Here is a 13,520-nt window from a genome sequence, read left to right on the forward strand (position 1 = left end):
TCCCTTGCCTCATACCACCGCCTCTCAGCTTTCGCTGCCTCGATCTCCCACTGCGGGCGGCGATACTCCCCAGCTTGAGCCCATGGTCCCTTTCCGTCCAGTAATTCCTCCCACTGCCAAGAATCCTGAACCTTCTGCTCCTTCCTCCGCTGCTTGGTCCGTTGTTGGTGGGTGAATCTGTAACGGCTGTCGTTGAAATGAGACCAAGGTGCAGCGGAGGATGTGTTCATCTTGAAAGGTTTTAATGACCGAATGAACACTATACAAAAAAGAAACCAAAAGAACGACCAGCAACAGTTCTGTCAGGAACAAACTCTAAACAGAAAACATTCACCCACAAACCCCAAAGGAAAAACAGGCTGCCTATGTATGACTCCCAATCAGCAACAACGATCTACACCTGTTCCTGATTGAGAGCCATACACGGCCGAAACAAAGAAAACCACCAACATAGAAAAAGCAACCTAGAACGCCCACCCATGTCACACCCTGGCCTAACCAAAAATAGAGAACAAAAAACCCTCTCTATGGCCAGGGCGTTACATTATGATAACATACTGACCATGTATCAGGCTCCTTATCTTACCATTATGACAACATACTGACCATGTATCAGGCTCCTTATCTTACCATTATGATAACATACTGACCATGTATCAGGCTCCTCATCTTACCATTATGACAACATACTGACCATGTATCAGGCTCCTCATTTTACCATTATGACAAACACTTCATTTTTATAATCAACAAAATCTGACAGAATGAACATGTGAAATGTTAACCCTGATGTCCATTGTTAAAATAAACACAAACCTTTTTCCATGTTAGCGATGAGGAGGTGTCTGTGATATGAAAAAGTCAAAATAAAAATAATGAAGATATGACATGATTGAATCTCTGTCCTCTTTTCCACCTTCTCTGTCCACCCTCCTGCCAGCCAAACCCTGAGTCTTTACTATTACCATTCATAGCAAAGATGGTTCCTAATATTAAATCAATCAGGGACTGGGGAGAACAAAAGGACAAATTGATGAGACCTCGACCAATTTCGTTTCCTTAACAGTGCTTTGGTGTAGCTGATTAGGGGTGAATGCAATTATTAGTACTACTGCCTGCTACTGCCATTGATATTTGCCCCCCACACACACACACACCACACACACACACACACACACACACACACACACACACACACACACACACACACACACACAGAGGACACAGAGAGACACAGGTACAGAGAGAGAAAACGTTTGAGAGAGTCAATCAATGTGTCCCATCTTGAAAAGAGCAGAATATGTAATTATAACAGCTTCCTTTCCAGACCAGTGGGGCACACATCCTCTTGCTGTGTCACATGGTCTGTGTGTCAGGGAGGCTAAGGGTTAGCAGCGGGACAGTCATTTATTAATTCACATCACCAATTTGATTAGGACAATAATCAACATCCAAGAAAGATTGAAATGCAAGACTGCCGGAGTTAGCGCTAAACATCTATTTTAGTCTGTCCTCTAGACAAGCTAAACATCTATTTTAGTCTGTCCTCTAGACAAGCTAAACATCTATTTTAGTCTGTCCTCTAGACAAGCTAAACATCTATTTTAGTCTGTCCTCTAGACAAGCTAAACATCTATTTTAGTCTGTTCTCTAGACAAGCTAAACATCTATTTTAGTCTGTCCTCTAGACAAGCTAAACACCTATTTTAGTCTGTTCTCTAGACAAGCTAAACATCTATTTTAGTCTGTCCTCTAGACAAGCTAAACATCTATTTTAGTCTGTCCTCTAGACAAGCTAAACATCTATTTTAGTCTGTCCTCTAGACAAGCTAAACATCTATTTTAGTCTGTCCTCTAGACAAGCTAAACATCTATTTTAGTCTGTCCTCTAGACAAGCTAAACATCTATTTTAGTCTGTCCTCTAGACAAGCTAAACATCTATTTTAGTCTGTCCTCTAGACAAGCTAAACATCTATTTTAGTCTGTTCTCTAGACAAGCTAAACATCTATTTTAGTCTGTCCTCTAGACAAGGTAAACATCTATTTTACTCTGTTCTCTAGACAAGCTAAACACCTATTTTAGTCTGTCCTCTAGACAAGCTAAACATCTATTTTAGTCTGTCCTCTAGACAAGCTAAACATCTATTTTAGTCTGTTCTCTAGACAAGCTAAACATCTATTTTAGTCTGTCCTCTAGACAAGCTAAACATCTATTTTAGTCTGTTCTCTAGACAAGCTAAACATCTATTTTAGTCTGTCCTCTAGACAAGCTAAACATCTATTTTAGTCTGTCCTCTAGACAAACTAAACATCTATTTTAGTCTGTCCTCTAGACAAACTAAACATCTATTTTAGTCTGTCCTCTAGACAAGCTAAAACCAGATTTTGAGAGAGGAAAAAAAAACGCCTCAGGTTGTTGGATGTGTGTGCGTGTGAGCGCACATCTCCGGAGTGTGTGCGGGCACATCTGAGACAGTGTGTGTGTGTATGTTTTTTTATAAAGCAGCTCACTGTGCTAGTGAAGTTGCCCTGCACCAGCTCCTCGGTGTACAGCTGGGCTTTGAGGACGCTGACTAAGGTCATGACGTCACAGCGGTCGATGAAAGGGGACCAAGGCGCAGCGTGTAGAGTGCTCATTCTTACTTTATTTCACGAGAACACTTAAAATAACAGAACGACAGCCAACAGTTCCGTAAGGTACTCAGACAAAACGGAAAACAACCACCCACAAAACCCAAAGAAAAACAGGCTGCCTCTGATTGGAAACCATACTCGGCCAAACATGAAAAACGAAACATAAAAATAGAAAACTAGAACAAATTCCCCTAGAACCAAAAAAACCCAAAACACACAAAACAACCCCCCTGCCACGCCCTGACCATTCTACTATGGCAAATGACCCTTTTCACTGGTCAGGACGTGACACATGAGGTCATCCACGGCGAGGCCCTTCATGATAGCTTGGAACTTCTGGATGACCGACCAGCGACAGTGCTCCAGGATCAACAGACACATCCCTGAGAGACAGACAGATTGTGGAGAAGAGAGAATGAAGAGAGAGATTGTGGGGAAGAGAAAATGATGACAGAGATTGTAGGGAAGAGAGAAGGAGAGAGATGTTGGAGAGGGGAGGAAAGAACAAAATGGATCCGTTCAAATAATTTATCACCACAACCATTTATCATGGTTACTGTTAAAGCTAGTTTACCACTTTACAACTCTGACCCACATTCTGCGAGAGAGAGAGAAAGAAAGACAGAGCGAGAGAGAGAGAGCAAGAAAAATAGTATACTTTTTTTGTACACTTTTGGGGTGAAAGGTCTGACGTTATAGAGTTCGCAGCACAGTATGTCACAGCTTGCCACAAGCTAAGGGAGGAAACATAAAATGTACAATAACTATAATTAATAGACAATAGAAGTACCACAAAACATTTTCAATTTTGTTTGTTGAATTATATTGTGAATGTTGACCATTATAACATTTCTGTATTGGATATTTTTTGGTTTTATTTGTCACATATACTGAGTTTACAAAACATTAGAAACACCTGCTCTTTCCATGACAGACTGACCAGGTGAATCCAGGTGAAAGCTATGATCCCTTATTGATGTCACCTGTTAAATCCACTTCAAATCAGTGTAGATAGATTAAGGAATTTTAAGCCTTGATACAATTGAGACATGGATCGTGTATGCGTGCCGTTCAGAGGGTGAATGGGCAAGACAAAAGATTGTGCCTTTGAACGGGGTATGGTAGTAGGTGCCAGGTGCACCGGTTTGAGTGTGTCAAGAACTGAAACGCTGCAGGGTTTTTCATGTTCCAACAGTTTCCTGTGTGTATCAAGAATGGTCCACCACCCAAAGAACATCCAGCCAACTTGACACAACTGTGGAAAGCATTGGAGTCAACGTGGGCCAGCATCCCTGTGGATGCTTTCGACACCTTGTAGAGTCCATGCCCCAACAAACTGAGGCTGTTCTGAGGACAAAAGGGGTGTGACTCAATATTAGTGAAGGCGTTCCTAATGTTTTGTAAACTCAGTGTATATACACACAGGTAACTACTAAAATAAAAAGGAAACACTTGAGTAAATGAGGGATACAAAGTATATTGAAAGAAGGTGATTCCTGAGTTAATTAACATCCCATCATGCTTAGGGTCATTGATAAAAATGCCCAGTTGCCCATTATTTTGGCTACCATGACTAGAAGAGATCTCTGAGACTTTGAAAGAGGGGTTACAAAGGAGCATAGGAGGTTTAATGGGGGTGTGTATATGTATGTGTCTCAGACACCAGATCTCAACCCAATTGAACACTTCTGGGAGATTCTGGAGCGGCGCCGGAGACAGCGTTTTCCACCTCCATCAACAAAACACCAAAGGATGGAATTTCTCTTGGAAGAATGGTGTCGCATCGCTCCGATAGAGTTCCAGACACGTGTAGAATCTCTGCCAAGGTGCATTGAAGCTGTTCATGGCGGCTCGTGGTGGCCCAACGCCATCAAGACACTTTACGTTGGCGTTAACTTTTTTTGGAGGTTACCTGTATCTTTAGTGTTATAGCTACTATTCTTACTGTTGTTTTCATTTTTTAGGTGTATCACTTCGCTTTGGCAACATCACCGACTTTGTCATTCATGCCATTAAAGCATACAGAATTAGAATTTGAGAGCGAGAAAGATGGCGAGAGAAAGAGACAGCCAGTTGAGCAGTCACATACTGTAGACTAGAGCAGGGGTATTCAACTCTTACCCTACGAGGTCCAGAGAATGCTGGTCTGTTCTACCTGATCATGACGGCTCTCTACCTGATCTTGAGCGCTCTCGAGTGGTGCAGCGGTCTAAGGCACTGCATCTCAGTGCAAGAGGCAACACCACAGTTCCTGGTTCGAATCCAGGCTTAATCACATCCGGCTGTGATTGGGAGTCCCATAGGGCGGCGACTCACTTCCCCAGCCTCTCTGGCTTGATGAGGATGGTGAACACGCCAGGCTCAGCCGTGAAGTCTGCCAGGTAATTCACCATCAGGTTCAACAGGGACAGAGGCAGGGAGGTTGAGTTGGCAGGAGGTTAGCTTTAGGGTTGGCTGAAGTTAGGGCACATTTGTTGAATATAGAATGGGTTTATAGATTGGGGTTGTATCAGTGGAGGCTGGCTCATAATAATGGCTGGAATGAAGTGAAAGGAATGGTATCAAACACATGAAAAAATCAAACGTTCCGCCCTCCCCTCAGTAGCCTCCACTGGGTTGTATGAATGAGTATGAGTGCAAGTGTGTCTATATATATACTGTGCGTCTACTAGGGCTGGGAATTGCCAGGGACGTCACGATACAATATTATCATGATACTTACAGTTGAAGTCGGAAGTTTACATACACTTATGTTGGAGTCATTAAAACTTGTTTTTCCAACCACTCCACAAATGTCTTGTTAACAAACTATAGTTTTGGCAAGTCGGTTAGGACATCTACTTTGTACATGACACAAGTCATTTTTCCAACTATTGTTAACAGACAGATCATTCCACTTATAATTCACTGTATCACAATTCCAGTGGGTCAGAAGTTTACATACACTAAGTTGACTGTGTTTTGCGATATCTGTATTGATGCACAGACGGTTTTGGTTTTTACTTTACCTTCTATGCCGGTATTTGAATGTTTGGTTTGTTAAATGTGATACGCAGTGTGTAACGTCCATTTTATAGTTTACTTCGCTACTTGAGTCATCTCTCTATGCCGCTTTCCGCTTTCCACACAGACCTAGACAAGCCCCCTGTCACTCAAGGAGCGCATTTGATGTTCCTCAACCACGAGACACTTGTGTTCAGTCTGCCTGGTCAATGCAGCACATGCAACACTGTCACTGTCAATTAACCTGTAAATCTATGTCGTTGTTTTTTGTTTACGTGTTCGCTATGCGGGGGAAATAATAAAACAAGCGGAACTACGTGGATAAGAACTGTTGTAACGGGGATTATTATCGTAGCAACACACCTTTGGAGTGAATGCAATCCCGCGCTGTGTTAGCAAAATGTTAATGTCTTCGGGTGTCGTTCGTAAAGGTTGAAGTGTGTATGTTAGGATGGTAACGTTATAATAATTAAGGATGAAGCGTGAATTCAAGTTTTTGATTTCCTTCCTTCTGTAATAAGTAGCCAATGAGGTATTTTCCCTTTATTCATGTGTTTAATCTGATACTGTTATAGCTCCAGCTAAACTGTTTATGATTGTAAGCGCTTCAGAGTTATATCAAGCTAATAAGTCACTTGTAAAACAAGAAGGTTGTAAGAATGTGCTTAAGTGTATTTTCATTTACTTTATAGTTCTCACGGAAGGTGAAAATTCTGACTAAAACTCCAGAATAAAGCTGCCAGTTAAAATCAAGGAACGGTTGTGCTCGTGGTTACTTGAGGGAGCTAACGTTACAAACACGGTTGACAACGATGCAGATGTCACTTTGCTTTTTAATATAAATCTATTAGCATTCTATAATTACACTATTAGCGTTTCTTTCTTACATCTGCAAATAGCTAGTTTGTCTTAGTAAGTTGATCCTAAATCTTGTTAGCCGCTAATGCTAATCGCTAGCTAATAAATGTACTGAGTAAGAGCAAATGTAATTAACTATACAGCCTGATTATACCAGTGATTGTGTAGACCTGAATCAGCATATTGTTTGTGCAACAGTGTCTTCTAAAAGAAAGAGGTAAACGCAAAGCAAGAATATGTTAGCTACATGAAGTAGCTAAGAGAAAACAGTAAATGTAGCCAAAGATTATAGGGTCCCCTAGGAAACACCTATCAACACATTAGTTCCTACCCTGTCACAATAACTTCCCTGGCATTTTCATTTGTTGTCATGTCAAACAACACTGTAAAAGTGCCCACTATTATATTCTAACTATATAAATGATATTCCCATGATTCCAACAGTTAACCCAAGTGTTGTGCTCTAAATCGCAAGTCAAATTGCAACATCTGGTTAAAAATAAGCCCCAGATTGCTTGCCCATATCGTGCAGCCCTACGTGGCAGTGTGGAAATGATCTCAAATGCAGAAATGTATTACTTTTTTGGGGGTTGAAGTTGAATTGAACAGTATAAAACAATCAGAATGGAGAAAGACTCATTGAAATCACTAAGAATGTATGTGTTGCCACCGTAGGGTCACGCACTACTCATAAAGCACCGTAGGGTCACGCCACCTGCACCGGGTCCGCCACTCAAAAGCACCGTAGGGTCACGCACTACTCATAAAGCACCGTAGGGTCACGCACTACTCATAAAGCACCGTAGGGTCACGCACTACTCATAAAGCACCGTAGGGTCACGCACTACTCATAAAGCACCGTAGGGTCACGCACTACTCATAAAGCACCGTAGGGTCACGCACTACTCATAAAGCACCGTAGGGTCACGCACTACTCATAAAGCACCGTAGGGTCACGCACTACTCATAAAGCACCGTAGGGTCACGCACGACTCATAAAGCACCGTAGAGTCACGCACTACTCATAAAGCACCGTAGAGTCACGCACTACTCATAAAGCACCGTAGGGTCACGCACTACTCATAAAGCACCGTAGGGTCACGCACTACTCATAAAGCACCGTAGGGTCACGCACTATTCATAAAGCACCGTAGAGTCACGCACTACTCATAAAGCACCGTAGGGTCACGCACTACTCATAAAGCACCGTAGGGTCACGCACGACTCATAAAGCACCGTAGGGTCACGCACGACTCAAAGCACCGTAGGGTCACGCACGACTCAAAGCACCGTAGGGTCACGCACTACTCAAAGCACCGTAGGGTCACGCACTACTTATAAAGCAAATGTCCAACTTTTATTATTCAAAAACATAAAATACCGTCATTTAAATACCATGATATAATATTTTGGCCATAATCGTCCAGCCCTACCCATGACCCTGATGATCAGGCAGCTTGTGGTTGAAGCCCTTGACCCTGATGATCAGGCAGCTTGTGGTTGAAGCCCTTGACCCTGATGATCAGGCAGCTTGTGGTTGAAGCCCTTGACCCTGCTGACCAGGCAGCTTGTGGTTGAAGCCCTTGACCCTGATGACCAGGCAGCTTGTGGTTGAAGCCCTTGACCCTGATGATCAGGCAGCTTGTGGTTGAAGCCCTTGACCCTGATGATCAGGCAGCTTGTGGTTGAAGCCCTTGACCCTGATGATCAGGCAGCTTGTGGTTGAAGCCCTTGACCCTGATGATCAGGCAGCTTGTGGTTGAAGCCCTTGACCCTGATGACCAGGCAGCTTGTGGTTGAAGCCCTTGACCCTGATGACCAGGCAGCTTGTGGTTGAAGCCCTTGACCCTGCTGACCAGGCAGCTTGTGGTTGAAGCCCTTGACCCTGATGACCAGGCAGCTTGTGGTTGAAGCCCTTGACCCTGATGATCAGGCAGCTTGTGGTTGAAGCCCTTGACCCTGATGATCAGGCAGCTTGTGGTTGAAGCCCTTGACCCTGATGATCAGGCAGCTTGTGGTTGAAGCCCTTGACCCTGATGATCAGGCAGCTTGTGGTTGAAGCCCTTGACCCTGATGATCAGGCAGCTTGTGGTTGAAGCCCTTGACCCTGATGATCAGGCAGCTTGTGGTTGAAGCCCTTGACCCTGCTGACCAGGCAGCTTGTGGTTGAAGCCCTTGACCCTGATGACCAGGCAGCTTGTGGTTGAAGCCCTTGACCCTGCTGACCAGGCAGCTTGTGGTTGAAGCCCTTGACCCTGATGATCAGGCAGCTTGTGGTTGAAGCCCTTGACCCTGATGATCAGGCAGCTTGTGGTTGAAGCCCTTGACCCCGATGACCAGGCAGCTTGTGGTTGAAGCCCTTGACCCTGCTGACCAGGCAGCTTGTGGTTGAAGCCCTTGACCCTGATGACCAGGCAGCTTGTGGTTGAAGCCCTTGACCCCGATGACCAGGCAGCTTGTGGTTGAAGCCCTTGACCCCGATGACCAGGCCATGATCCCCGGCGATCAGTTTGTACTCCAGCTGGGACACGTCAGCCTCGTAGGCCAGCTCTGCCAGGTTGTGGGCCAAGATGTTCACAAAGATGTCAAACAGCACCAGGCTACAGGGCCACAAGACATACACATTTAGAGTGACTTTGAAAGAAAAAATGTCAACATCCACAACCAATAAGTAAGGGGTTTGTATTCAGATAAAATACTAACTTCTTTGGAGATTTCTGAAAATTAGGGACTACCTTAGTAGAGGTTATATACTACCTAAGTAGCCCAAGCTAACAAGAGTCATTACCAGTTAAGTTAACAAAAACACATACCCCCACACCTTCTTGAACCAGAGACAGCCTCTCTCGTTGTTCACTATCCGCACTGGGACATCTGTGTCTGGACAGTCCGACGGTTTCAGGGTGAAATCCGTTGCTATGGAAACACAAACCGGGATAACAAAATGAATTTGGCAAAGAGAACATTTGCAAAATGTCAGCTAAATTCCATTTTACTCCATCTTCAACCACTACCGGCCACTGGGCTTCCTCTTCCCCTTAGTTCTGTCTCTGGTAACGCTCGATAGACCGGTACAAAAAAAAATTGGGGGAAAAATCCATAGAGATAGAGGACTTTATATATTTATATCGGTGCCATTATAGCATCTGTGACTGACAGCATTGGCAGACACATTGAGCCTACAACCCATAGGAATCCCCACCCAGTTGATTACTTGACTACTTTAAAATGGTGGATCGTGAAAATGTCCAAGAGCAATGGCAATAGAGCTGGGCAATTTATAATCCTAAAAACCAAAAAAAGGCCAAAATAATGTCTGAGGTTAACACAGATGTAGGAGATTTTATACTTACCCAAACCAAAAACCGTGGATAGATGGCAGCATTCACGCAAAACTGAAAGCGTAAACCACCACATTTAACTACGCAATGTGTCTGGGAATATGGTTGAAATATAAACAGTAGAGTTATGCACTCCATAAGGCAATCAAACAGACAAAGCATGAGTACAGAAACAAAGTGGAATTGCAATTCAAAAGCTCAGACACGAGACGTACGTGGCAGGGTCTACAGACAATCAGCGATTACAAAGGGAAAACCAGCCAGGTCGCGGACACCGACGTCTTGTTCCCGGGGAAGCTAAAATACAATAAAATTTTATTTGTCACATGCGCCGAATACAACCTTTCAGCCATTAACCAACAATGCAGTTTTTAAGAAAAATAAGTGTTAAAGTATTACTAAAATAAACTGAAGTAAAAAATAAAAAAATAAAAAATGTAAGTAAAAAATAAGAAAACAGAAAAATACCAAATAATTAAGGAGCAACAGTAAAACAACAGTAGCGAGGCTATATACAGGGGGTATCGGTACAGAGTCAATGTGCGGTTAGTCGAGGTAATATGCACATGTAGGTAGAGGTAAAGTGACTATGAATAGATAATAAACAGAGTAGCAGGAGCAATGCAAATAGGGGAAATGCAAATAGTCCGGGTAGCCATTTGATTAGTTGTTCAGAAGTCTTATGGCTTGGGGGGTAGAAGCTGTTAAGAAGCCTTTTAGACCTAGACTTGGCGCTCCGGTACCGCATGCCGTGCGGTAGCAGAGGGAACAGTCTATGAGTAGCGTGGCTGGAGTCTTTGGTAATTTTTATGGCCTTCCTCTGACACCGCCTGGTATAAAGGTCCTGGATGGCAGGAAGCTTGGCCCCAGTGATATACTGGGCTATACGCACTACCCTCTGTAGTGCCTTGCGATCAGAGGCCGTGCTGATGCTATACCAGGCGGTGATGAAACCAGTCAGGATGCTCTTGATGGTGCAGCTGAATTACTTTTGAGGATTTGAGGAACCATGCTAAATATTTACGACTCTTCACGACTGTCTTGGTGTGTTCCGACCATGATAGTTTGATGGTGATGTGGACGCCAAGGAACTTGAAGCTCTCAACCTGCTCCACTACAGCCCCGTCGAGAATGTGGGAGTGCTCGGTCCTCCTTTTCCTGTAGTCCACAATCATCTCCTTTTGTCTTGATCACGTTGAGGGAGAGGTTGTTATCCTGGCACCACACTGCCAGGTCTCTGACCTCCTCCCTATAGGCTGTCTCATCGTTGTCGGTGATCAGGCTTACCACTGTTGTGTCGTTGGCAAACTTAATGATGGTGTTGGAGTCGTGCTTGGTCATGCAGTCATAGTTGAACAGGGGGTACAGGAGGGGACTGAGCACACACCCCTGAGGGGCACCCTGTGTTGAGGATCAGCGTAGTAGATGTGTTATTACCTACTCTTACCACCTGGGGGCGGCCCATCAGGAAGTCCAGCATCCAGTTGCAAAGGGAGGTGTTTAGTCCCAGGGTCCTTAGTGATGAGCTGACGGCCTGGTGTTGAAAGTTGACCTGTAGTCAATTAATAGCAATTTTCACATAGGCGTTCCTTTTGTCCAGGTGGGATAGGGCAGTGTGGAGTGGCCCTAAAACACCTTCACCCACTATGAGGATAACACAGTGCCATCGACGCGGCCTGCTCCCAAGGACTGTGGGCTCTCCTTCTCCGTGGCCCACATGAGTAAGACATGTTAACCCTCGCAAGGCTGCTGGCCCAGACGACATCCCTCGCCATGTCCTCAGAGCACACCAGCCAGCTGGTCTGCACATGTTTACGGACATATTCAATCTCTCCCTATCCCAGTCTGCTGTCCACACCTGCTTCAAGATGGCCACCATTGGTCCTGTACCCAAGAAAGCAAAGGTAACTGAACTAAATAACCATTGCCCTGTAGTACTCACTTCTGTCATTATGAAGTGCTTTGAGAGACTAGTTAAGGATCATATCAACCTAGACCTACTTCAATTTGCTTACCGCCCCAATAGATCCACAGACAATGCAATTGCCCTATCCCATCTGGACAAGAGGAATACCTATGTAAGAATGCTGTTCATTGACTATTGCTCAGCCTTCAACACCATAGTACCCACCAAGCTCATCATCAAGCTCAGGGCCCTGGGTCTGAAACCCACCCTGTGCAACTGGGTCCTGGACTTCCTGACGGTCTGCCTCCAGGTGGTGAAGGTAGGAAACAACACCTCCACTTCAATGATCCTCAAAACAAAGGGCCCCCACAAGGATGCGTGCTCAGCCCCCTCCTGTACTCCCAGTTCACCCATGACTGTGGCCATGTACACCTCCAACTCAATCATCAAGTTTGCAGATGACACAAACATAGTAGGCCTGATTACCAACAATGATGAGACAGCTTACAGGGAGGAGGTGAGGGCCCTGGCGGAGTGGTGCTAGGAAAATAACCTCTCCCTCAACAAAACAAAGGAGCTGATCGTGGACTTCAGGAGACAGCAGAGGGAGCACGCCTCCATCCACATCAACGGGACAGCAGTGGCGAAGGTGGAAAGCTTCAAGTTCCTTGGTGTACACATCACTGACGATCTGAAATGGTCCACCCACACAGACAGCGTGGTGAAGAAGGTGCAACAGTGCTTCTTCAACCTCAGGAGGCTGATGAAATTTGTCTTGGCCCCTAAGACCCTCACAAACTTTTACAGATGCGCAATTGAGAGCATTCTGTTGGGCTGTATCACCACCTGGTATGGCAACTGCACCACCCGCACACGCAGGGCTCTCCAGAGGGTGGTGCGGTCTGCCCAACGCATCACCGGGGGCACACTGCCTGCCCTCCAGGACACCTACAGCACCCGATGTCACAGGAAGTCCAAAAAGATCATCAAGGACATCAACCACCCGAGCCACTGCCTGTTCACCCCACTATCATAAAGGCGGCGAGGTCAGTACAGGTGCATCAAAGCTGGGACTGAGAGACTGAAAAACAGCTTCCATCTTAAGCCATCAGACTGTTAAATAGCCATCACTAGCCAGCTTCCACCCGGTTACTCAACCCTGCACCTTACAGGCTGCTGGTTGATATACATAGACATGGAATCACTGGTCACTATGGAACACTAGTCACTTTAATAATGTTTACATACTGCTTTACTCAGTTCATATGTATATACTGTATTCTATTCTACTGTAATTTAGTCAATGCCACTCTGACATTGCTTGTCCTATTATTTATATATTTCTTAATTCCATTATTTTACTTTTAGATTGGTGTGTATTGTTAGATATTACTACACTGTTGGAGCTAGGAACACAAGCATTTCACTACACCTGCAATAACATCTGCTAAATATGTTTATGTAACCAATAACATTTGATTTGAAGTGCTCTGACAGAGCTCCAAAACAGGATTGTGTCGAGGCACTGATCTGGGGAATGGTACAAAAAAATGTCTGCAGCATTGAAGGTCCCCAAGAACACAGTGGCCTCCATCATTCTTAAATGGAAGAAGTTTGGAACCACCAAGACTCTTCCTAGAGCTGGCAGCCCGGGTAAACTGAGCAATCAAGGGAGAAGGGCCTTGGTCAGGGGAGTGACCAAGAACACAATGGTCACTCTGACAACGCTCCAGAGTTCCTCTGTGGAGATGGGAGAACCTTCCAGAAGGACAATCAT

General features: G+C 44.7%; 1 non-coding gene across 1 annotated transcript; it reads right to left on the bottom strand.

The window, feature by feature from the left end:
- Positions 1-2,626: 2,626 nt before the first annotated feature.
- On the bottom strand, positions 2,627-6,027 carry nrd1b (nardilysin b (N-arginine dibasic convertase)). Its single transcript, XR_001321463.3, has 2 exons — positions 5,644-6,027; positions 2,627-3,018 (listed from the first exon to the last, which is right to left on the bottom strand). It is a non-coding gene; the product is annotated as a nardilysin b (N-arginine dibasic convertase) (transcript).
- Positions 6,028-13,520: the final 7,493 nt, after the last annotated feature.

This window comes from Salmo salar, chromosome 16 (genome assembly GCF_965601325.2).
Source record: "Salmo salar chromosome 16, fSalSal1, whole genome shotgun sequence".
In the NCBI taxonomy this organism is placed as follows: Eukaryota; Metazoa; Chordata; class Actinopteri; order Salmoniformes; family Salmonidae; genus Salmo; species Salmo salar.